This window comes from Passer domesticus, chromosome 2, assembly GCF_036417665.1.
Source record: "Passer domesticus isolate bPasDom1 chromosome 2, bPasDom1.hap1, whole genome shotgun sequence".
Classification (NCBI taxonomy): domain Eukaryota; kingdom Metazoa; phylum Chordata; class Aves; order Passeriformes; family Passeridae; genus Passer; species Passer domesticus.
In genome coordinates this window covers 12354884-12379810 of record NC_087475.1, presented here as the reverse complement: position 1 = coordinate 12379810, position 24927 = coordinate 12354884, and the positions used below count along the sequence as shown (strand labels likewise).

The following is a 24927-nucleotide window of genomic DNA, read 5'->3' as shown; positions in this document are numbered from 1 at the left end:
TAAGACAGCATTTAAGGTTTTTATACATTGATTGCATATGATTAAGTTTATTTGCTTTGGTCTAGTATTTAATGAACTGCCAGAAAAATTTATTGTTTAGCATATGCAAGCAACATGAATATTATCTGTTCATCTTGCTAATATAGACAAAGCAAAATCTAATGTTCTTGGAGTCAGCAAACTAAAATATATATATATAATATATATATATTTGATCTATACATACAGTGCTTGTGTGTTCATGTATATGCACATAAGAGTCAAGATAAGATTAGGCTATCATGATGCATTAATAAAGACAACTACTCTCCTTGAGGAATTGTCTCCTACTGTTAACATATTTCTCATTATAAAAGCTCAAAAATTGTAGTTGAAAATTTAAATTCAAATATAAATAATACAATTTAAAAAATCACGGTATGCACTATTGTAATAACACAGTACTTGTAGATCCCTTTAGACATTATTTTAATGATTCCCTTGCAAGGTCAGAATGATAAGTTTTCCACACCATTTCCTATTACATTTTTTAAAATTGTGATCAATTTTATCTCCTTGTTGAAACTGGATTCTTCTGACACAGGAATTAATGACTTAATTTCGATGACAAAAGAAGGGGCACCCATCCAAGCCTTGAGGCATCAGCCCCGTGAGTTAGAAGGACAAAACCTAAATGAAATAGCATCTTATCCTTTCTTATCCAGAAGAGCTGAACTTCTTCCTTGATACCAGAATGCCCCTAAAAATATATAAAGTATGTATCATGGAAATTAGTGCATATGATATTCTAAGAACATGCAGTTAATGTCTGGTTTCATTTTCCTTGCATTTACAAACTGCTGACATGGAGCTGCTTGCAAGAAAGATCCTAATCCACTATAACTAATCCTTGTGGCAGCTGTGTTACTCCAACACTTGTCTCATAATGGCAGCCTTGATCTCAAGAGCATAGGACATAAAAAGGAAATAGATAAAGGTGCTTCCTGACATTCAGACAGAAGTTTCACAGTAAAAAAGCCAGGCTCCATCTTGTTCACACCCTCCATTCAGGCATTTATCACATCAGTGAGATCCCCCTGAGGCTTTTTTTCTGGCTAGAAAGTCCCAGCTCCCTTTGCCTTTCCTTACACTAGGAGGTGCTCCAGTCTCCTGATCAATTCAGTGTCCCTTCCACAGTGTCCCTGTATCTCTAGAGCTGGGGAAGGCAGAGCTGGACACTGCTCCAGGCGTGGCACCACCTCCATCTGCTGGCAGTGCTCCATCTCATGCACTCAAGGATATCATGGGCCTGTTTCTTTGCAGGGGCACATTGTTGGTTCCTGTTCAAATTGATGTTCCCCAGGACCCTCTAGTCCTTTGCCCCAAAGCTGCTGGGTGTCTCCCAGCACAATTTTGTACCCAGCGTTGTTCCTTCCCAGATACAGGGCTTATCCTTGTTGAGCTAGATAATAGACCTGATATGAATAATAATATTATTATATGAGCCAGATAATAGACTGATATGAATAATAAGGTATTCCTGCAGATTGCCCATTTGTTAAACAAAAAAAACCCCTAAAAACTTATCATTGGTCTTCTATCAACTGACTGTTATTTTAGTCTGCGGTTTCCTAATCTTTTCTGTAGAGACCACTTCACTGAGAGGGGCTCAATTCTTTCCATTCCTCTTCTTTCTCTCTGTCATGAAATCTGAACTCTGTGCCAAAGAATGTAATAAATAGCAGCCTATCAATCAATAAGGCCTTTCTGTGCAAATACTTTAATTTTTTTTCCTGTGTTTATTTAACAACAAAGTTTCAAGCTCTCCTCTGTCAGTAACTAAAATCACTACAGAATCACAGAAGGTTTTGGAAAAATAAAACAGGGCCAAACAATATTTGAAAGCTTGATTATCTGTCTTACAATTGTAAAGTCCTGGTGAAATAATGATTACACTAATAAATCTGCTGGTGCCTCATCAGTCTCTGATCTGAAGTCTATAACATCTCTGATCTGTCTCCCTCTCTAATTTTTGGTGTGTGTTTCCCAACAGGAACCTTCAGTCCCTTGCCATAAATATTTTTGAATGGTGTTTTAAAAGTAGAAAACATGAAAAAGAGAAAATTTGTGTTTAAATGAACACTAAGGAATTTAGGATTAGTTTAGATAACTTCCATTTCAGTGGTTCAAGAAAAATAATTTCTAAATTACTAAAACTAATACTAACCAAAGGAAATGCAAGTAGAGAAAAGAAAGAGTGTTTGAAAGTTCCTCCACATTATATACAGTTGTGATATTCTTGGTCTACGTGATATTTCAAACCTCTGGTATAGTAGCATCTCTTCCTGTGACAGAAGTGTTTTAGAATTTACTTATTCAGAAGTTTATAATTGCTAAAATTCTAGAAAATGTTGAGAAGGTGAATTAGTTAAAAGCATATTTCAAAAAACAACTTTCAACACACATGGTGTTTTTTTGACAATTAGGAAGTAGTTGAACTTGGTTTTGTCAGTTGTGAGTTCCAAATCCACCCCAAAAAATCATTGTAATAACTCCTAAAGTATCTTCTAAAATAAGGCAGAAAAGACAGGAAAATATAATGATTTCTTAATTGTTTCTCTTTATTATTCATGATTGCCAGTAGATGCTAAAAATCTGGTTATGAATATTTCAACTGAGAAAACATTCTAGACAAAAAAAATAAAGAGAAACATTTCTTTTATTAATGAAGTTTTGTGTTAGATTAATAAATTTTTAGCCTTATATTACCCCTTTGACTTTAATGCTACCAGAATGAATTGCTTATTTTCTAGGTGTCATTTATCTGTCCTCTTGTCATCATTTTTCTTTGTCAAAATCTAAATGGTGAACAATGTGTTGCATTAAATGGAGATTTTCAGCACAACTACAAGATGGTATTTATCAAATTTCCATATAACAAATAAATATGAAGATGAAATGTCAATTTTCAAACTGTATTTGGAAATCAGAGGATTGTGTCTCTGGCTCAAAATAACTCCAGAGAAGAAAGTTGTGGATCAGCTGAAATACCAGCTGTAGAGAGAGACCATCTTTTAATTGGAGAGAACAACTTCTAAAATATGTTCGCCTCACAACAACATGGCCCAAAACTAAACTAGTGGTAATTTTTTTTCTTTTAGTCACACCCAAAAGCTCTATTGTTTTTTTACCTAGTCCTGTATGGTGTATATTTTATTTCCCTACATCACCTTTGAGACAGTGTTTACAAAGGATTCTAAAGGCAGATTTGTGCTCTAGTAATTCCTACTGTAACTTGCAGCTTTGTCATGGATATATAAGTTCCAAACCAGGATTACGTAATAGTTTGAAATACGGTTTTGAGAGAGGAATGGGATATTCAAAGTAAAAATACACTAATTTTTAATTATTTATGTGTGCCCCTGGACAGTTACAATTTTTAAATTATTTATTGATGCAGTTGAGATCCCAGATATGCTAGGGCCATTTTCCGTGACACCTTTTCCCAGAATGGTTTCAGCTGAGCTGAATCCATTAATGGTTTGAGAACACAAACTATTCTTTGGGCAAATATTTTTTATATTGCCTACAATTCTGGCTTTCAGACAGAGAAGCAGTCAGTTGATGTAATGAGTTCAGTAAGAAATTATTTTGTCCTGTGGTAAAAGAAAGAGGTTTTATTTAAACTTTACTGCTTGTCTTATTATTCAATTTTAGCATGTTGGTATTTTTAACATAAGTCAGTTTGTTAAGATGAGATCAATTCTAAAATATTTTCTCTTCTGTTATTTGCATTTTCATGTTAATGTATTTTCTGCCATTTTACTTAATGGTTATTCTTCAGTAACACAAGTAACCCAAGTAATCTGCTGCTGTGGCTTCTGACATAATTTCCTACTGGGAGTGTTTCATTGATTAGTTTATTTCTGTTTGTATTTTTGCCCTTTTGGGGGAAACAGAGGTTTATAGATGTGATAGTCCTGAGCTGTAATTCTCAGTGAGCCTACATCTGGGTGATTGCAGACAAGCCACTTGACCTCAATATGACTCAATTAACCCAGCAGCAAAATTGGGTAAACATCAAAATCTCGTTGAAAAGCAGCTGCTGCAGCATCTAAATTAAATTGTCTAAAATTGTATTGTGACAGCATTGCCATTGGGTCTCTAAAGATCTGAATTTTAATTGTTTTTCAGTCATAGCACTACATGAAAATGGCTCTAAAAAGCATGCAAATAATGATGTCTCCATGGTTTTGCAATGACATTGCCTGTGTGGTCAACAGAGGAATTTAGATCAATTGTATAAAGTGGGTTTTTTTTGCAGTTTTCAGATTTTTTCACAACCATTTACATGTATATCTACTTGAAAAGGATGTGTATTTTTATAATTTTAGATTAGATAGCAGAAATTTAATCTTTAATTCATCATACAACAACCTTAAGAATTTATTGATCTTGAGGGAAACTTAGAAAAAATGAAGATTAAAAGAAACTTTATGAGGTTTTGGAAAATGAATGGCTCAAATTTGGGAAATAGTCCATGACAGTCTTTTTTTTCTAGTAATGGTGGAGTCCACTCTTAGGATGCCATGCATGGCCTAGCTGCTGTCTCTCCTGGCACAAGCAGTAATAATGTTCTGACAGGATTTGACTTAACATCTTAAGGAAAATTTTTTCATCATAATGAATTTAAATTATGATTTTTTTTTATTTATCTATCTATCTTCAAGCTTATCTTTCTCATGCAGTCCTTTTATAGGATTATAGTTTAAGATTTTGGCTGCTATTTTACTCATCATAGTGAAGAATTGTGCTATTCTGGGGTGTTTCATGATCAGCCACTTGAAAAATATTGACTATTAGTACTAATCACTCCAGTATTCTTCTCTGTCACTAAAAAATAAAAGGATCTTTAGCTTACTTGGTAAACCCTAAATACAGGTTTAAATCTGAGCTTGTACTTCAGGACACCTTATTCAAATGCAATGGCTAATAGCAAACAAAAATACTATTTTTTTCTCATGCTGAAATTTTTAGTGTTCAGTGAAGTCAAATTACTGAATGGCTGAGATGCAAACCTGGAGTCCTGTTTTCTATTATTTTTATACTATTCCTTAGGTGCCACATCAAGATTTTTATCTCCTAATTATATTTTATTGTGAATTTTTCATCGCAATGAATGCACTCATTATTTTTTATCCACATGCAATACACACCTAAAGTGCCAATCAGTACAGTAGTGGTTCTATGGACAATACACATTTAATACCCTACTTGGTTGTTTTTCAATCTATATGTTGTCTTTCTTTTATGACCAGGAACACCATGGAAGAGACAATTTTGTGAGTCACTTAATAACCTACAGAAAATTTTGTTTCATATAAACAAAAAGAGCTTCTGAGTTTGTAAGTTAATTATTCTCACTCAATAAATTTCCTAAACACAATCACATGAGGGAAATCTGTTCTTTATTTCAGTATAGAAGCAGCTTTACAGAGTGGAATTGCCTCTGTGTGTAAAACAATTTTATCATTGTTTACTATCAATGATCTGCTTACCTATATAGCAGCAGAGATCAAATTCCTCTTAGTGTTTTAATAATTAAATAAAAATTCTCATTTTGAAAATCAAAGAAACAACATACATTTCTTAGTGTATGTGTTCAATTATTCAATGCCATATTTTTTTCTACTGCATTTGCTATCACTAGGGTAGCCATAGCCAGATGATATTAACAAAATAAAAAGTATACTCCTGATAGGTATTACTAATGAGTCTTTCTATTAAATTTTAAAAAGTTAAATATTTGGCATTTGGTCTCATGCAAAAAAACCCCAGCGTGATTGGAAAAAATACCTTCAATATAATGGGTAAGTAGAAATCTCAGTGGGAATCTTGAAGATGACTTTAGTAATGTAAAAATACCACAAAATGTACTAAATATAGAATCAATTAACACATATCACAAATTGGACAAGAGCGCAACACTAATTTCAAGAATATATGTCCTTTGTCTGGCAATGCAGACAAAGCTTTAGGTAGTCTGATTAAATAAGAATATTTGCTTAACTAATGGTCAGGAAAAAAAAGCCTTATTTTTGGCCTGATTTATTTTCTTATATAAGGCGTCTTATGTAGAGCCAAAACACACAGCAGCTTCAAAGGGACACACAATAGAGAAAACCAGCTCAGCTGGGAATCCAGGCTTTCTATGGACAGAGCCTTTCACCTTTGATTCTTTTCTGCTCCTGTGTGACTGAAATTATTGTAAGGAGCCAAAAAATTATCCAGAATGTGACTCTCCTAAACTGAGAAGTGTGTGCAGGGGTGGTTGGGGATGGATGTTTCAGTGGATGGTTGTATAAAAGATGGAGTGGGAAACAGTTCATTTCCCACCAGTAATAATAGAGCACTTCTTTATACAGCCTGGTTCCTATCCCTTTCTGAGAAAATCAATAGAGTTACAGCCACAAGTGTATGCTCAGAGAAGAATAATAACAGAAGAAACAGTTTTCATGGAGCACAATACACAAGCATACGAATTGATATATATAGTAAATTTGATATATGTATTGATGACTTCTGCAAAGGTAGACAGCAGCTCAGTCAGCACAAGCTTTTCTAAGGCAGATGACATTCTGCTACTTTGCAGGATATCTTCCAGGGTTTATTTGATTCTAACTATTACTTTCTTCTGTTTCAATGGAAAGAACCATCATGTAGTCCTCAGGATCTTGTAATGCTTATTATTTATGAAAAAGAAACAAATAAAATAAAAATAATTATATAGTGGACCAAAATGATTCAGATTTTGTTGTGTATTTTCTAGGACATCTGACACACTATATTTCCAAAGTTTTATTAATACAAATACATATCCTCTCCATGTAAGACATCTTTGAGACCTACACTGTACATATATCCCTGTGGATTAGACAGTTGAATCCCTGGTCTGGGGAGGGCAGGACTATCCAAACAAAATGTAAAATTCAGACTGTACTAGTGGAGTACATGTACCATCATCCATGCACCAAATTTTTCTTGGAAGGAATTCACAAGCCAATGAGGAACACTAGTAGTTAGGAAAAGAATGTGCTTCAATTATCTTTGAGATTTCCTAATGTACCATTCCCCCTGAAATGTTTCCATCTAATAATAGCAACACTCAAAAAGCTTCTAAAGAGGGTATCAAATCCCCAGTATAGACTTTAGAAGACTGAGGAATTTGCTTTATAGGCAATCTTTTGATTTAGTTGCTTTTTGGGAGTAGAATATGGATTTCATGGTACAAAATTGTATTCATAGCTCAGCTGCTGCAGTTGTAACACTGAAAAATGCACACTCATGGAAATACTCAGGAAGGGAGAAATAAACCTTACTTTTAACTCATCTTGGTTAAACTTATTCAAGTCCCTCACCTCTCAGATGTTTGCTCACTGTTTTACTAAATTTAATATATTCAGTATAAATTATCTATGGACATTAATGTCATTTTTATGCTTATAAAATGTCAGTTTCCTTCTTTATGTAAAATATCAAATTAAATTTTGAAAGGTTTCAGAGTGAGTTTTTAATATTGCTCTTCTGACAATGTCAGTCTTATCTCTTTAATGATTTTTAAAGTCCCCTAGCCATGGAATTTATTCTTACTATTCTCTGACCAGTTAATAATTGCACATTGTCATATGAAAACATGCTGAATTTGAAGCCTGAATTAGAAGACAACATTGCATCTACAGGTATAAATTGCTGTTCATTAACTTAAAGAGCAGGAAACTTAATATAGAAATGTACAGATCTAGTATCTGATCATGTGAAAACTAATCATGAAGCATAAATAACATTACTACAATACTGTAAAGGAATGCTGAATATTTGATGAAAATTTTATTTGAAAAGATATTACCAACACTGAAACTTTGTAAAGTGGAGTAGTAGAAAAAGGCTAAGTTTTCCAAATCCAAGGAAGGGATAGAGTGAAATAATGTACATTAAATTCCCACATCCAGATATTATTGGTGTTAAACAGGACCAGACCCAAAACAGCCCTGGGAGCAACCCTGGTGACTGGCTGGTTGAGACTGTTGTGCTACCTGAACCTTGTCTACTTGGTCACAACTTTTAATTTTTGTTTCATAATCTGCATTCATATCTGATTAGTTCCATAGCTGAGATTCATGTTCCTGTAATCCTAGGTCACTGAAATTATCCACCATCCCTAGAAAGGATACCTTCTGTGGCAAATCATAGGAAAGGTCTTTACACAGATAAATAAGCTGCACTTGAGTGGACTACTGGCTAATTAGTCTGGGATGTTTTTTGTTTGTTTGATTTTTTTTTTTTTTTACTAATGTAAATATTTCATTTTCCTCAAAGTAATTGCAGATTTATTTTTTTTTTACATGGAAAAGATTTTTCTTTTCAATTCTTGATTTTCTTTGAAAGAGTGTCTGATTTCAGTCACTAGAGATTGTTTATTATAGTACTTCATGTGTGATTTTGTTTCTGTGTACACAACTGTTACTTTTTTGGGTGGGTTTTATATTGACATATGGGTTTTTACTCTGTTAGCTTTGACTCTTCTAAGTAACTTTAAGTTCTACTGAGTCTTAGTAGCTGTATTCTTCTGAACAGAATTCAAGAAATAAATATCAGACTATCAAAATTACACAGTGTACTGTACTATATCTGAAGAAGCATATTTTTTCTTGGCTCCATATGTAAGAAATTTCTGTATCAGCTGCTGACAAAGGCAATAATTCTTAAAGTGAGGAGTTTTTTCTCTCCGCTCTCAAGGCTATTTTGTTTCATTTCTCTGGAAACAAGAAATTGTACCATCACATAATTTTCTCCAATGTGATAAGGAAGGTATTTAAAAATGCATTCCACAGAGGTGGGCTGGTTTAGGATTTCTTTGCCACATCTTCTCTGTACTCTTTCCCATTTCATAAATATACTATCTGGAAGTGCAAATCTCTTTTTAACCAATATCTCATGAGATGCTGACTTAATTGTAACTTAAAGACCCAGACAAATACATATTTTACTGATTGTTTCTGAAGAACAGTGTCCACTTCATGTTGTAACTTACCCCATTCCTATCCACTTAAAAGATGTAAGTGCCATATGGGTCTTTATGGTCAGCAGCAGCTCTGCATGGATTTATTGTGTACACTAATATTATTTTAAGGGGTTTCTTTGTCTGTCCTCAGCTCTTCAGACAAAAATGCTGTTGGAAATTAAGATATTATGCACCAACTTCTGACTACTTGCAATAGGTTCCTTAAGAATGTAATTCCCTAACCCTGTATCAATTGTAACAAGATTTTCTTTTTCACTTTGGGGTATTGAAGGCTTCAGAAAAGCAGTCTGAGCAGTGGCCTTGAGAGAGGATAACCCTGCTTGTGGAGCAGCTCCTACTCACCAAAGCCATGGCATTCCCAGTGTAGCACAGAGATCACTCTGTAAAAATCACTCAGGAGAATTTATACTCCTGTTTCCAGTATCAGTGGTTGTGGGGTGAGCAGAGGAGACCTGGAGTCTAATTAAGCCCTTGTGAAGCCACATCGTACGAAGCTGATGGATTTCTTAAAGAATTTACTCCACCTTTTCTTCCTCCTCAGACAGAAAAGAAACAAACCAACCAACCAACCAACCAACCAAACAAACAACCAATAACAAACAAACAAAAAAAGCCCCAGCCCTGCTACTCTCTTATGCAGTTAAGTGTAAAAAATCCTGTTCACTGTAACTGTTTTTAGATCAGGAACTTTTCTGTGACACTTCAGAGATCACTCATCTCAGAGCTGGCCTTCCTCTGCGTCTCTCCTCCTGTCAGGCTTTCTGCCCTCTCTGCCTACATTCTGCTTCTACTTAAGATACAAATGCTTTCAAAAACTTCCTTAAAAGTCCAGGTTTTTCTTTTTATCAGTGATCTGCCTGTCACCGGTTACAGTCTAAGCACACTCATCTTACTTTTTCAATTTTAAAATAAAAATTTTCTGAAACAAGAAGTAAAACAAACCATGTAACTTTTTGTCCTAACCACTCTTCTTTCTCTTTATGAAAGGTCTATTCTTCTTTTATACAAGACCTTCAGTCATGTGCTTTCTTCTTGAGTGTTTATACACAACACCTAAAATAGGGAGGCATTCATTTTGACTGGTGAATTTGACGCTACTAGAATACAAATAATACATTACAATTCTAAGACTTGAACTATGGGGAAAACGTATGGGATTTCTCTTAATTTTCAGTATAAAGGAATTTTTAAGAGTGTGTTTAAAACTGATGTGTAGAGAGAGAGAGACAGATTTTGTAAAATCTGTGCTCTGTTACATTTATGTCGTTACTGTTGGGTACCTCTGACCCATTAAAGTGATCACAGAGGCCAGCCTGCTCAGTAAATAGCAGCTGCATCCAAGTTGCTTCAGCTGGCTAGGAAATTAAAGCATCCAAACTCCTGATTCAACCTTTTAGAAATACAGAATGCTGTGTCCCATTCAGTCCTCTCCCCTAGGGAGCAGGCCAGGTTGTTTTCATGCAGTGTAACACCGCTGCCTCTTGGGACCTAGAGCAGTAACTGTGCTAGTTCTGCTGTGCACTAATGCTGCTTGGCCTCCTTTTCTGTTACTCCTATGTGCTAATTAGAATATAAGATTAAATGAAATAGAAGTTTCACAGAGAGATGCAATGTGTTTGAATAACAACATCAAAGTATGGCTAAAAACGCTTGCTCCATGTCTTTTGGAGTAATTTATTTTGAATGATCCATGAATTAAAATTATTTTTGTCCCTTTTAGTTGTTTATTGTTGTTCTCATTGTTATCATTATTAATACTATATTGACAGCAATGATGGTTGAAAATAATTTTGAAAAACACCAAGTATTCTATTAAAAAAATTCATATTCTAACTATATACTGTTACATACTGGAGAGGTGGCTCTGTACTGTACCTGCAGCTATTCCTCTATCTCAAGACACATCACCTTTGAGCCATTACTGCAAGTGTTTTGGAAACCATTTGAGAATTACTATTGAAAACTTGTAATTCTGCATTTATTTGTTTGTACATCACTTTATGTGACATTAAGATAACATTCAACATGTCTTTTCTATTGCTGCAGTCTAGATTAAAAAAAAAAAAACCAAACAGGAAGACAAAGTTAAAATGTCAGTAATAGTTAGATAAAGAGAAAGCAGGAAACAAATCTGTAAAAATTAATAGACAAGATAAATTACTCCAAATTTAGAAAACATCTCTGGCTTCACCCAGTAGATATAGTCCTTTTACAATCCTTCCCATGTGACCCCCCAGGTTTGTTCAGACCATTTCTTTTGCAATGCAGTTTTATTCTGGTCTTCCTAAAGACACCTTTTCAGTCATGCTACATTTTATGGTATTTTTCCGCTTTTATTATTAAAAAAAAAAATTGGTATTGTACATCAAAGTGTTGTTCTTGTCTAGTCTCCAAAAGTGATGCTGAAACAAGTAATGCTCTTGCTTACCATGTCATCTTTGTGCTCATTCTGTAACCCTGCAGAAAATCATGCAACTCATGCCTAATTTTTCAAGCTTGCAATATATAATAGCCTATCTAAAACAAAGTCATTTTTTAATATATGAGGGTATTGCTGAGGAGGATGGTATAACTAATAAAACATCATGAGAGAATTAAACGGCAGTAAAAATTAAACTCAAATATTTTATCATAGCTTTGGGATTCAAAATTACTTTCAGTGCCATTAAGAAGTTAATGATTTGCCCTTGTGGTGTGTTAAACTTGGCTGGCTGCCATATGCCCACCCAACTGCTCTCACACTCCCCTCTCTCAACAGGATAGGGGGAAAAATAAGATGAAAAAGCTTGTGGGTCAAGTTAAAAAGAGGAAAATATTTTACCATTTATCTTCATGGGAAAAACAGACTTGACTAGGAGAAAATTAACTGTAGGATTTTGAGAAAAAAAAAGTCAAAACTAAGAACATATCTATATTATTCTATTCTATCCATCTATGTTATTTATACATATATTCTTTCTAGCTTTTTCATCCTGTAGTGTGTTCGTAGTTTCTAAATACTACTTCATCCTGTAGTATTTAGAAATAGGGTTGATTTTGGAGGGTAAGTGTTTAGACCTGGATTTAAATTATTTTTTGTGATATTTGGTCATATTACTGTTTGTAAGGAGTGAGGAAGTAATCTTTCTGTTTCAGTTCTTCCTTTGCACAATAGCACTTTTACACTTCACATATGATGAGGTAAATGTATTACAGAGTGTGCAACACTTGGCTGCCTTGGCTGAGGTCACAGGCAAATACCTGAGCAGAAGATGGATGGCATTCTGTGTCAGAAAACTTCTAGTGGCAAAGTGTACCCCACTTAGTTGGAGGGAAATTTTTTCTACTGGTGGTAGTGATCAGATTTTGTCATTGTGACAGCATTTTGTTCATTAACATGGATGATTACAGAATTAATTAGTGTGCAATACTCTCTGTGTCTCCATTGGATTGCTGGATTGGTTTCAGAGACAAACAAAGAAAAATAAATCTGAATTTATTTTTTTTCCTTTTGTGAGATTTCCCTTTAAAGAGGGAAAATGGCTCTCTGAAAACATATCTGGAGTAGAGTGGTTATCAGATATTTGTGTGAACACAATATCGTTTTACTGGATGTTTTTATTTAGTGAATAAAAAAGTTGGTAATTTTTATAATGGTCAAATACAGCAGCTGTTTTGAAATCCAAACTGAATATTCATAAACTCTCTCCCTGCATGATTTAACTGATTTGAGCTTTCAAAATCTAATATTTCCTCAGAAGTTGTGCTGGAATTGTAACCAATAATCTTCCCATGTTCATAAAACATGCAAACACACATATTGTACATATAGCTAGATTTTGTTGACAAAAAGAAGATAGATCATTCAACAGATATATAATTTGCTGTCTTCATTGCAGTTTTAGAAGAGACACTGTTATAAAAATGGGTATGACATTTGCATTTCTGTTTAATTGCTCTGGAGTGAACATAAAAAGATAAGAGAGCCAAGAGAGCTTATTAAAACTGAAATGAGGGCAAGTGATAAAAGAATAATATTTTAGTGGTGCTGCAGTCAGATCTGACAATTTCCCCACAAAAACAATCTTATTCAGGGATCTTTTGGTGAGGAGAGAGGATATGGGGATTATATACCAACTCTTTTCTCTTCTAAACTCGTCTTGATATACAGGATCTCTTCATGCCTGTATTTTAACTTGAGGGCCTCAGTAGCCTTGGGGACATTGAGGAAAATAATGTGACTTTTTTCTGCCCTGAAGTAGCTTCCTCTTTTTCTTGTTTTCTTTTCTTTTTTTCTTTTTTTTTTCCCCCTTTTTCTTTCCTTGTCAGATTACACCATGCTGCATGTAGGGGCTCTCTATGGCATGCCTCATAGCAACATCTCTGAATTTCAACCCATCCAATGAGATTTAGTAATTGAGAGTAATGTTTGAAAGTATTGAAGCCATGTTTCATAGTCTGAAATGTCAAGCACTGGGAAACATTAGTCTGTACTGGACATGTAAATGAGTTAAATTCGCAATGAAAAGTAAAGTATAATGATATATCTAATAACTTACTTATAATGTAAGTACACAGAAAGATAAAGCTAGAGGCATATGGTAATCATTAAAGTCAGGGACTTGCTACTTTTTATTTAAATTATATAATCAAGGCAAAAAAATAATTTCTTTATAAAGAAATTTTTAAAAATTCTCCTAGTTTTAGAACATTAACTATCTATACATAAACGTGCATATGCTGCATGCTGCTGTAGGGACTTCCCTCTGCTTTTGAATATCAAAAACCATCTTGCTGGCTGAAACCACCACTGATATTTTTACTTGAGACTTGAGTCTAGCTGTGCAGAGAGCTACACCAGGGAAGTGTCTTGGAGGAGTCTGTGTGCTGGAACAGGCAGCTATCCCTCCTCTGGTTGGGCATTACTGAAGATTGTGGCAAAATTCTTCTTTGTCAACAGAATAAGCCCAGTTCTGCCAAGTGTTCAGCACAGCCTTCAGTCACAAAGTAATGATGAGCTGTCACTGAGCTGATACAGGAACAGAACTCCATTGCACAGCTTTTTCCCACCAAAAAAAAAAAATTCAGTTCTGTTCTCTGCAGGGAGATTCATAACTCCTGACATGAAGCTGTATTAGCTTGCACAAAAAATTGAGAAAATCTCCTCAAATAAGTAAAATCTTCCCAAACCAGACTTGCATTTATGTGTCTAATCTTGCTTCTCTGGAAATGATGGCTTACAACAAACCTAAAAAAGAGGGACATTCCCCTGTAATTAAAAAGCTTTCTGGGACTATCTTATAGATAGTGACATAGCCTCAATTATTTCTAAACCAGAATAACCACTGGGTATTGTTTTCCTTCAAGTACATATCTTGTTTGGATAATGGTCTATGCTAGTGCCCTGAAGGAAGAATAGACACAAACCTGACAATTTGTGGAATTAAGTCATCCTACTAGTTTGGTTTAGCTCTGAGCAGGAATAAGGAACAACCAAATAAAGGTTCTACTGAACCTTTATCTTGCTGTCACAGATAAGATTCATGTGCTAGTAGTACTTTTTGGTGCATGTTTGGTTTTGATTTGTTATGGTTTTTTGAAGTTCCTGTGTTTACTGTGAAAGAGTAATGTCATTAGTATGCATTGTGAAATAGCTGAAAAACTACCAAAAAACCCACATATGAATCCAGTAAAGCTGTTTTCCTATGAGAGTCTTTTACTGTGTGAAAACAACTGGTTTTATAATTATTTTATTTTTAAAACTAATAGGCTGGGTTGTTTTCGTGGTAAAGGGATCCTGGAGTAACCCTGATGCTTATCAGTGCTATCATACATCAAAATTGATGCTTACCTTTATGTTGCAATATATTTGGACATATTTTTGAGTTCTGGCCTTCTACATAAAACTCCCATGTTTCAGATATTTTGACTCTAGAAGAAATGAGCTAATTCATTTCTTGATTCAAACATACATAAAACGTAGAAAACTTCTACTTATTGTTCCATTTTTGATAGCATAGCTTTCATTTGTGACGCAATTTACATTTCAATATGCAGATATGTAGGCATTTGATTAAAAACTGTACTAGAGTCATTGGTATTTTGTGACATGTTAAAAAACTTTATATTTAGAAAATCATTTAATAAAATAACAGAAAACTTGGTAACTTAATGCAAAACCTTAAAAAAGGTATAAATAAATTCTTAAGGGCCAAATATTCTGTTGCCAACACATTTTATAGTAACAATAATGATATTGTCACTAACATCAATGAGTAGGAAATTGTAACATGTTAAATGGAAAAATCTGCTTCTGTATATTGAAGACTTTAGAGCTTCTGCTATTTTCCTTAATAGCATCAAGATTTTATCTCATGCATTTCAACCTGCACATGAAGGAAGCAGCATATAATATGAGGGCTTCAATGTCATGTTCCTCAAAACATTTATGTCACTTGAGTGTCTTGCACAGTTTAAAAAACCACTTTCCTTGGATAGTGTCTTTGGTGTATTATAGTTTGTACACTTAAAGACCTCAGCATTTCACTGTTACTCTTTGTCTTTCAGAAACTGGAAATTGAAATATTTATGAGTTATTTTTATCCTCAAAATAAAAGAGGAAAGGGAAAAATTATATAGAAAGCATCAGTATTATGGAGTAGCAGTTGCTGATGCATAATTACAATGGAAGATTTCCTATAACAAGCTTGTTAAAAAACAAACAACTCCTAAGTGGCTCAGAAAGAAAAAGACTTTTCTTATTTTTGTGTGCCATCAGTCCCTCCTCAGAATACAGTTTTTTAATAAAACTGTATTTATAATTACTCTGTCCTGAAATTTTATCTGGCATTTTTGATATATTTTATATTTCTTTTGTTTGTAGTTGCTCCAAAATGGGTTAGCTAAGGAGATAAATATTTCTGTTTTTTTCTTGAACACACACACACACACACACACACAAAATGTTGAGAATATATAGGATTTGAGGAAGTTATATTGGCACATTTTCTATATGTTTATAATTATATACTGATGTAAACATAATGCTTACATAGTGTAGACAAAACCATGGCTGAAATATATTAGAATTGGGTTAAAAGTGGTGGGTAAAAGGAAATTAAAACTTCAGAGAAAATCTGTTACAAGGAATACTGCTGTAAAACTGAAGCTTAAGGACACAGAAGTTGTATTTAAATTTTTTTTTTAGGAAGATGCAGAAAGTGATTACATATTTTGTGTGCATTTTCTTTGGACTATAGAAAGTTTTAGAAAATCCTTAGAAAACAATATTACCAGAATATGAAGCATTCAAAAGTAGTTATGATTACACTCACAAACTTACTACTTTTGCCACAGCATGCTGTGATTTTGAAGTCTTTAGATTAAATAGCAAAAAAAGGACAGTGAACACTTTATTAAAAATTAGTCTTAGAAACCTGATGGGGTCTTTGTCAGGAAAGTGACTAAGTGAAAGGAGAGCATTTATATAGAGAGGCAAGGAAAGACCCAGCTAGGAAAACAAGGGATACTGGGAAGACATCAGTGACTTGTGAAGAATGTTACCCTGTATGGTCTTTGAGAACTGGCTGATGGTCTTTGTTTTAAAATGAAAACACTGATACCTTGTCTGCTATCACACATGTAGTGCCAAGTTATTCACACTCTAGTGCCTAAAGATGGTTGTGGAAAATACAAAAGCTCAGTGAGGGGTTAGAGAAGCAGAGATGGGTAATAAATCCCCATGACCTGTAAGCAGAAAACCAAGCAATCACTTGGAGGTGTTCCCTCCTGGAAAGGCCTTTGGGCTGAAGAGTGTGTGGGGCTTCCTATGGGCTGCAGGGAGGAAAAGCATTTTTTGTTTATGCAAAAAATATTGCTGAATAATCTTTTGAAGTGATTCTGAGGATGCATGAATCTTATTTAGGGGAAGGACCAGAGGTACAAAGAGACTAATGTGCAGGAAAGAAATGGAGCAGAATATAAAAGGCAAAAGGATAGTAAGGAAAGGAGATAAAATGCTGTTCAGTGTAAATATTATGATGGTGGGTGCTCTAGTTTGAGCTATATAATTTGTCCCATCTTCTCATTAAATGGAAGTTCAGTTCAGTTCTCCCTGTGGATGTGTTGCCTCCATTAAACAGGGGTTGGTGGTGCATGTTAGTGAGCTTTGAGCTGGCCTGGCTGGGGAGCAGGGTAAGTTGTCTGAGGACCAGCAGCTGAAGAGAACTGCAAACCTCATGTTCCAGTGCCAGCAGCTGGGGCAAGCCATGGTCCTGGGCCAGCTCCTGGGATAAGAGGCTAAAGCCAGTGGCTGGAAGCACTCACACTGTGTTTGTGTATGTGTGTGCTCCACTAGCCAACTTCAACTTGATCAGCTGGAGGCGAGGCACTGGGCTGGGACAGCTCTGAAGTTCATTATCTCAGCAAGCACAGGGCATCTGAGTAGGTGTGTGTGTGTGTGTGAGCAGTTCTGTGAGCTCGTGTGTGTGTGTGTGTGTGAGCAGCCCTGAGAGTGTGTGTGTGTGTGTGTGTGTGTATGTGTGTGCCCATCTGTGGGTACCTGTGCTTACCCTGGCTGCTGGATGAACCTTCAGCCTCTCCTCATCCCTCTGGTTACGGGGCTCACCTGACTCTAACAAAGACATCAAGAGCATAAGCAGAAGTCATGTTTCTGAACAAATGTCAAGAAAATAGCTATTTAATTCAACTTGCTCTGAATATTAAATACTTGCAAAATAATTCATCCACATAATGAAAAACGTGACAAAGTGTTTGATCAATACAGGAATTCAAAGGTTCTCTTTGTTCTTTCCCAATATGAAGGAAAAAAAATGTGACTGAAATAGATTGCAGAAACAAAAATAGAAACCAGAAAATGTGGTACATAAATGACAGTATAGGTTTTTTCAACTCATAAATAGTTTATATATTCATTCATTCTCTACCTATTGTAAAACTGGTGGCAGGGTTTTGAGCCAAAGTGTATTTATAAATGGAATTGAACTTTTTATATAGCTATTCCTATATTTAGATAGTGGGGAATTTGTAGGTGAAGCTAGGTGATAAAGAACAGCAGATGATTAAGGTGCCAGCACCAGCCCAGCTGGAAACTGTGTCCTACTATAGGAGGAAGCAGCCAGACAAGCCAAAGTGGAGATTCTGCGTTTCTGACAAATGAAGTGGATTTTTCTGTGAGTCCACCACCAAGGAAAAATATGTCTGAGAGAGAGGTGTCTGCTACTGTCCCTCCTGCTGAAGGGTGCTGTATAAAGACTCTGGCACATGAATGTTACATCACAGTCCAACTGAAAAATAAGTGACTTTCAATTATCTGAAATGTATTTAAACTTGTTCAGCTTACCTTTTGTGTTTGAGGTATGAATTAAAATGTGTAAATCAAACCTCATTTTTATGAAATGAAAATAGCTTACACAAGCACACTTGATTTAGGTGAAATTATTCAAAGCTTCTGTGTAGAAGGCTCTCATACATTCATTTTGCTGCTGTTCATATGACTTTGGATTTTCATGTCTGGATGTTCCGGGTGATTCATGCTTCTGAGGATGACACGTTGCAGCAAGCTTGAAAGCTAAATCAAGAAATGAAAATATATAGCAATAGTGTCTGGCACCTGCCTGTGCCTTATCCTCCCACTCTGTTTGTTTAGGCAGCCAATGCCTCTGAAACCTTTTCATTTGTCACATCAGAGTTGTTTACTTTGGTGGTAGATAATAACATGGAACAAATAATAGTATAATTTCATATACCTGCTGAATGTACACTGACTTCTGTCTCTGCTGAATTCTCAAATGTGTTGTGTTCTACCTAGGCTCAGTCACTGGAGATGGAAATGTGACATTAGGAGTGAAAGTCCACAGGTATTGGTTTTATGCTTAGGAAAAGAAGAATTAATTTATTTGGGAATTCTGTAGAGGAAAGGAATTAATAATTCTTTAGCATGGAGTCTCAACTCATGCTTTGAAAGCCTTACAACAAAGAGTGCATTCTTCTGGCTCTCCTAGCCTCTTCAATTAAATATTTCCAAAGATTTTCAAATAATGTTAACCTGAAATGGTTCCCTGAGTTACCTTCTCTGTAAAGATGATTATTTTTCTACAATTTCCCTTCACTGTATGGTCATAAAGATGGTGTTTAGTATATTTAAGGGCAGAAATGTAAACTGGATAGAAGCTCTGGAGGCTGAACTGAGAACATTTTCAATGCTGGGCAGAGTTGGTAGTTTGGGAGGGTGAAGTCATTGCTTACCCATATTTATGTTCAGGGATGCTGTTAGTATTAACATAGTGCAAATACTGGTTTATATTGCCTGAGCTTCCATAAATCTCATCTTCGGCTACTGCCTGAAGGGTATCAGGAACACATTTTAGAGCTTAAAATTAGAGTGAAATAAAAATATTTATTATGTCGTTACTGATCATACTGAGACAATTTTGAAAACTGTTTTGAGGTAAAGCTGTTCCTACGAACACAGTCAAATATGGTTAAAAGCTGTTTCCTGTGTTCTTTATGGTCAACAAATGAAGGACAAATCTAAATTGTGTATATCCCTTTGTTTATTGATTTGTTCCTTCAAATCCTGCTGCTTTTGGAAATTCAGGACTTGCTCTGAGGTCTTCAGTCACATAAATTTCATAAAAATTCTTGCACATTTCTAAATTTTGGCTCTAGTAGCAGCAGTAGCAACTTTTCCAAAGACTGAATTTTCTGCAGAAAGTTGCTGCCTTCTTTTGAGTTCTGGCTCAATCTGCACACAACAATGCTCTTACTGAGATGTCATGCTACCGTCTTCCTTTAAATCCTGTGACTATTGAGGAAGACTGACTGATATCTGAATTGTTTCTTCTTAGGAAAGTAGGTGTAAACCAAGTATAACTAAAACTGTAGGAGTTGGGGTTTTTTTGGGAGAGGGTTGTTTCAGTTTTTTGGGGGGAGGGGTTTGAGTTTTTTTTCTTTGTTTATTTTAACAAATGTAGGAATCATAATTCTAGGACCTTTTTTTTTTAAATTCAGAATTGTCATTAAATCTTATTAGAGAATTTTGAGGAGTCGGGAAAAGTGTCATCAGTGTGCTAGGAAACAGCCCTGAACCTACTAAATGTGATGATTTTTTTATGTGTTCCCATTTTTACTGGGTAGATATGAGAGTTATGGAGAGATTTTCAAGGGAATCTTATTCATGTGCAAATGTCATTCTTCTAATATCTATAATAAATGTTGTAATTGTTGGATATCTCAGTCCATATCTACTGTTAATGAGTAACTTTTCTATTCAGAAAATAACAGACTCATGCAGAGTTAGCTACAGATAAATATCTAATCATTTGGAAACAAGACAGATACCTTCATGGGATATTCTTTATGCATGTGCTTGACAGCTGAACAGAAAACTAACTTAGCATTTGAGACTGAATGACAGGATCTGTCTTTATCTGAGAACTGTGTGAGTTCATCAAGCAAAGAGAAAGAACAAGGGAGAAGCCTTTTAGCAGCACTGCATTTTCAATGTTTTCAGTTTTAGTACCATAAAAGAAGGCATTTGCAAAAGGGATGATTTGGTGATAAAGACATTCCAGTATTTATTGACCTTCTGAGTCATCAGGATGTAGTAACTCAATTGTTCCTGAACACAGAAGCACAGCTGCTGGAGCAGGCTCCAAAATGTCTGCATTTTTTCTAGTCATTCTCATACCAGCCCTATTTTTTTTTTTTGTCCTTTTTACTTGGGAAAATTATTATTTTTTTGTTTAACCGTTACCCTCCATCCCCTGTGGGTGAAAAACCACCTGACAAAACAGATGTTCCATGAACAAAAATATATACAACTTTGAAGAAAGGACTTGAGGGTTCTGGTGAAAAGCAAGCTGAACATGAACAAGCCATGTACCCCTGCAACAAAAAAGGTGAATGATGAGCTGTGTTATGTTAGTATTTTCAGCACACCAAGGGAGGTGGCCCTTCCTCTTTACGTAGCACTGGTGAGATCACTGGAGTTCAGTGTCCAGTTCCAGACTCACTGGTGCAAGAGAAACATGGAGAGAGTCCAATGAAGAAGTGTGAAGATGATAAAGGAACAGGAGCATCTCTGCTGTGAGCACAGGCTGAGAGAGCCGGGACTCTTTACCCTGGAGTAGGCACAGGAGAATCTCGCTGACAGATATAGATTCCTGAAGGGAGGGTGCCAGCAGCATGGAGCCAGGCTGTTTTCAGTGTTGCCTGGTTACAGGACCAGAGACAATGGGCACAAACTGGAACACAGAATATTCCATTTGAACATCAGGAAAGACTTTTCACTATGAAGGAAACTGAACCCTGGAACTGGTTGCCCAGGAAGGTTGTGGAGTCTCCGTCCTTGGCAACATTCAAATGCGGTCTGAACACACTCCTGGGCAAGCAGAGCTAAGTGGCTCTCCTGGATCAAGGGGGTTGGACAAGATGACATCCAGAGTTCCCTTCTGATCTCAAACATTTTGTGATTCTATAAATGAAAGAAATGGGAGGAATAATATTACTCTATTAGCTTGCAATTTTCAAAAGAAGCATTTCTGCCATTCTGGCATATGGTGCTAAGTAAGGGTATAAAAATTACTCTTCCTCAGGATCCTTGGTTCCCAAGGAAAAGCAAGTGCCATTGCCTCCTGTATTGAGGACATAGCATACCTAGAGGCATTTCATGCTGTGGTATTATCTCCCTGCTGCAGTCTGTTGAAAGCTAAAGGGATTTTCATCTGTAAGGGTACACTTTTGCACAGCTCTTCGTACTTCTGTCTCCTCTGGGAATATACATTGATCTGCTGCAGTGAAAATGTTTAGTATCATTCTGACACATCTCCATCGTAGCACTTCATGACTCACTGGCCCAAAATTTCTTCACTAATGATCCTGGGAAGCCTTACTGAAATGAGGAGCTAATTTAGCACTAAATTTGTAACTAGCACTAAAATATCAAATGTGCAATTAAATTCGGACTAGTGGCAATCCATATTTTACTCACCCTATATGCTCTGTGCAGTACAATGCTTCTTTGATTTACTACTATCCTTTTTAACTACCTCTAACATTTTTACCTGCAATCCATAAGTGCTATTCTCTGAATTTCTGATACTAAATATTTTAATAGAAAGTTATTTTTAAAATCAAAATTTTCTTATACTAAATAACATATAGGTATACTATTAATATGCTTTTAAAATTTTTATAGTGACTTCCTTGAATCACATTCATCTGGTGTTATTTTTACTAATATTGGAATCCCCAGCATACCTATATGACTAACCAGTCACATATGTAGACACATATGTAGAGACATATAGACACATTTTCTCTGTAAGAAATCTTTAACTTCAAATAAATTTTATTTAGATTCATATTCATATACTGTAGGAGTGCAGACAGAGTTACATTATTTTGTATATTTTTGTATACCTATAGAGTAAGTACATAGATTTTTTTTTACAGTAAGTATGGATTTTTTTCTTTTAATGTGTCTGAAAGAAAGCTTTAATGTGAAAGAAATGTTTGATGGGGAAATTAGGGAAATGAGTTAATTTTATGTAATTTTGCCTTCCATGAAATTGCCAGTACAAGTTCATAATTAAGGCTGTTGTCATAATTTTTTTTTAGTATTTTGTACTAAGAAAGTGACATTTTATTAAAATGTAGAAATCAATGTCAGGTTGATTCCAGTTCTTATAAAGAAGTGTTTCTCTTTGACTTTAAAAAAGGCAGAGATCATACAAAAAAATCAGTAACATAAATATTTACACCTTTTTTTCCTAGTTTATCCAAAAAAAGAAGCCTTAGGCTATTACAAGAATGAGAAAATTAAATTCCCTTTGTAAAGGCTAATTTAATTTATTTTTTATTTTTCAGAACATCAATAAAAGGTCTTTCACATCAGTCACTAGCTCCCTCTTACACAAGGAAAGCATTATTCTAATGCATTTAGGTTTTGAATTTTGACATTCTCTTTTGACAGGTTTGGAGTGAAAGGGAAACTCAGGATGGCAGTGTGTACTACTTGTGTCAGAAAAAGATAAAATGTGAAGGTTTGGCTTCCAAGGATGGAAGTGGGCATTAAAACTAAACAATATTTCCTGGTGTGTCTAATCCAAACCCATTGAAACAAGTATCTTGTAGAGTATTGATATTCAAATAGTCCTGGAGGCTGGTGTGCACTGGGTTATTTCATAGTATCATGCGCATAATTAGGTGACCCTTGAGGGAAGAAATCAGTGCTTATGTAATTCAATTGAGGTCAAAAGCAGTTTCCAAACTGGGTTGGCCCCCCAGGGTGTGGAAGCAGGAGATAATTTCTAAGGCACAGAGGAAAATTCCAGCTGGCTTCCGTCCATCTCCCTGCACTTTTCATCTCTTTTCCCCATGCCTGAAGCACTGCCCCAGCACTTGCAGCATTGTTGGCTCTGGAAGCTTTGTGGAAAAGGCAATCTGTGATTCCAGATATCAGAATCAGTGAGTGTGGGAGTTAGCCATGCCACAGCTTGGGGAAAAAAACCCAAACCCAAATAGCAAACGAAACCCAAATCCAATAAAAGGGAATCCTGCACATAAAATTTGTGAACTGCTGTCCTGAACGAATGCTCCAGAAGCCACTTGGGGGGCAGTGACCTGCTGGGGCCAGTGGATCCTGCCACCAAGGGGACCTCAGAGCACGAGAGCAATCCTGGCTGCCCCAGGGTATCCTAGCCTTCCTCCTTCACCACGAGCCCAAGGCCTCAGGCATGTCCTCAAAAAACCCTGCTGCTATGTAGAGGCTTTAAAAATTTTTGTGTGAAAGTTTAAAAGCTCACAAAGAGCCTTTGGAGCAACAGGCCAAGAGCACGAGTAGATTATCAATAACGTGTTTTTGTTTCTGTCTTGAATGAATTCTCTTCTCTCCAGCTTTCAGGCGTCCAAATAACTGTAATAGAAGTTACTTGGACTGAAAAAGGACAAAATTGTCTCTGCAAAATCAAGAAAAAACTAATTAATGATATCAACAAAAGCTTTCCCAAGAAATGTGGTGAACCATTTATATAAAGTGAATATGGACATCACTGGCTAAGTTCTCTAATTAAAAATTTAAAATAAAACTGCAAAGAAAAGATTTTTCTCAGACTTTCTTTTAAATATCCAGTTCTGAAGGAGTTGGAAATAACCAACTCAGTTGGAAATAAAGTTACTTTTCAACTTTGTATGATGAAAAGAAACATAAGAGAGATTTTCTGGCTTCCTGTTTGCTCTCCAGTTTGTTTACTCTGTCAATAGTATAATGGCAAAGCACTGGAGTGGACAAGCAACAGGAAGAGTCCCACTTTCCCTTCTGTCATTGATAGGGATGATGAGGGATGCTGCCTGGACAGTACTGAGCTGTATAAATCCATCACTGAACTCTCTCTGGTGAGGTTGGAGACTGACAATTACCAGAGATCTTTTTCTGAGGAGAAAAAAAGCAGTTTTGCAAGCATAAATCCATCTAGCCCATTTTAGAGATATATTTCTAAAGAAACTATGCTTTAAATGCTTAATTCTGAAAAAAACTCCTTTAAATGTAGATGGGAATATCATAAAAGCTGAAGCTTAAGAAGATTGTGTGTGTTCTCTTGTCAGTTTTCCCCCTTGTGTCTCCTCTTTCCCTTTTCTCTCTAACAAGTTACCTGTTCATTTAACCTTGTTTTAAGATAAATTTGATTTAAATGGTTTTGGTGTGTTAAATAAAAACCACCAAACAGCTTTTTTCTTATTATTATTGTATTTTGTACTTTAAGATCTCATTATTTTAACACCTGAGAATCTATTGAATAACAGATGAAAATTAAAACCTTCACTTATATATACAAAAAGGTTCTTGCTAACTTTATACTTGTGAA

The 24927-nt window shown here is 35.5% G+C and overlaps 1 protein-coding gene and 1 long non-coding RNA gene across 5 annotated transcripts in view; one reads left to right on the top strand and one right to left on the bottom strand.

Annotated features, from left to right (window-relative positions):
* Window positions 1-24927, top strand: part of IL1RAPL1 (interleukin 1 receptor accessory protein like 1) — a 664262-nt gene that overhangs the window by 377296 nt on the left and 262039 nt on the right. The window lies entirely within an intron of this gene.
* LOC135293359 (uncharacterized) lies at window positions 20610-21338 on the bottom strand. Its single transcript, XR_010355447.1, has 2 exons — window positions 21076-21338; window positions 20610-20947 (listed from the first exon to the last, which is right to left on the bottom strand). It is a non-coding gene; the product is annotated as an uncharacterized LOC135293359 (long non-coding RNA).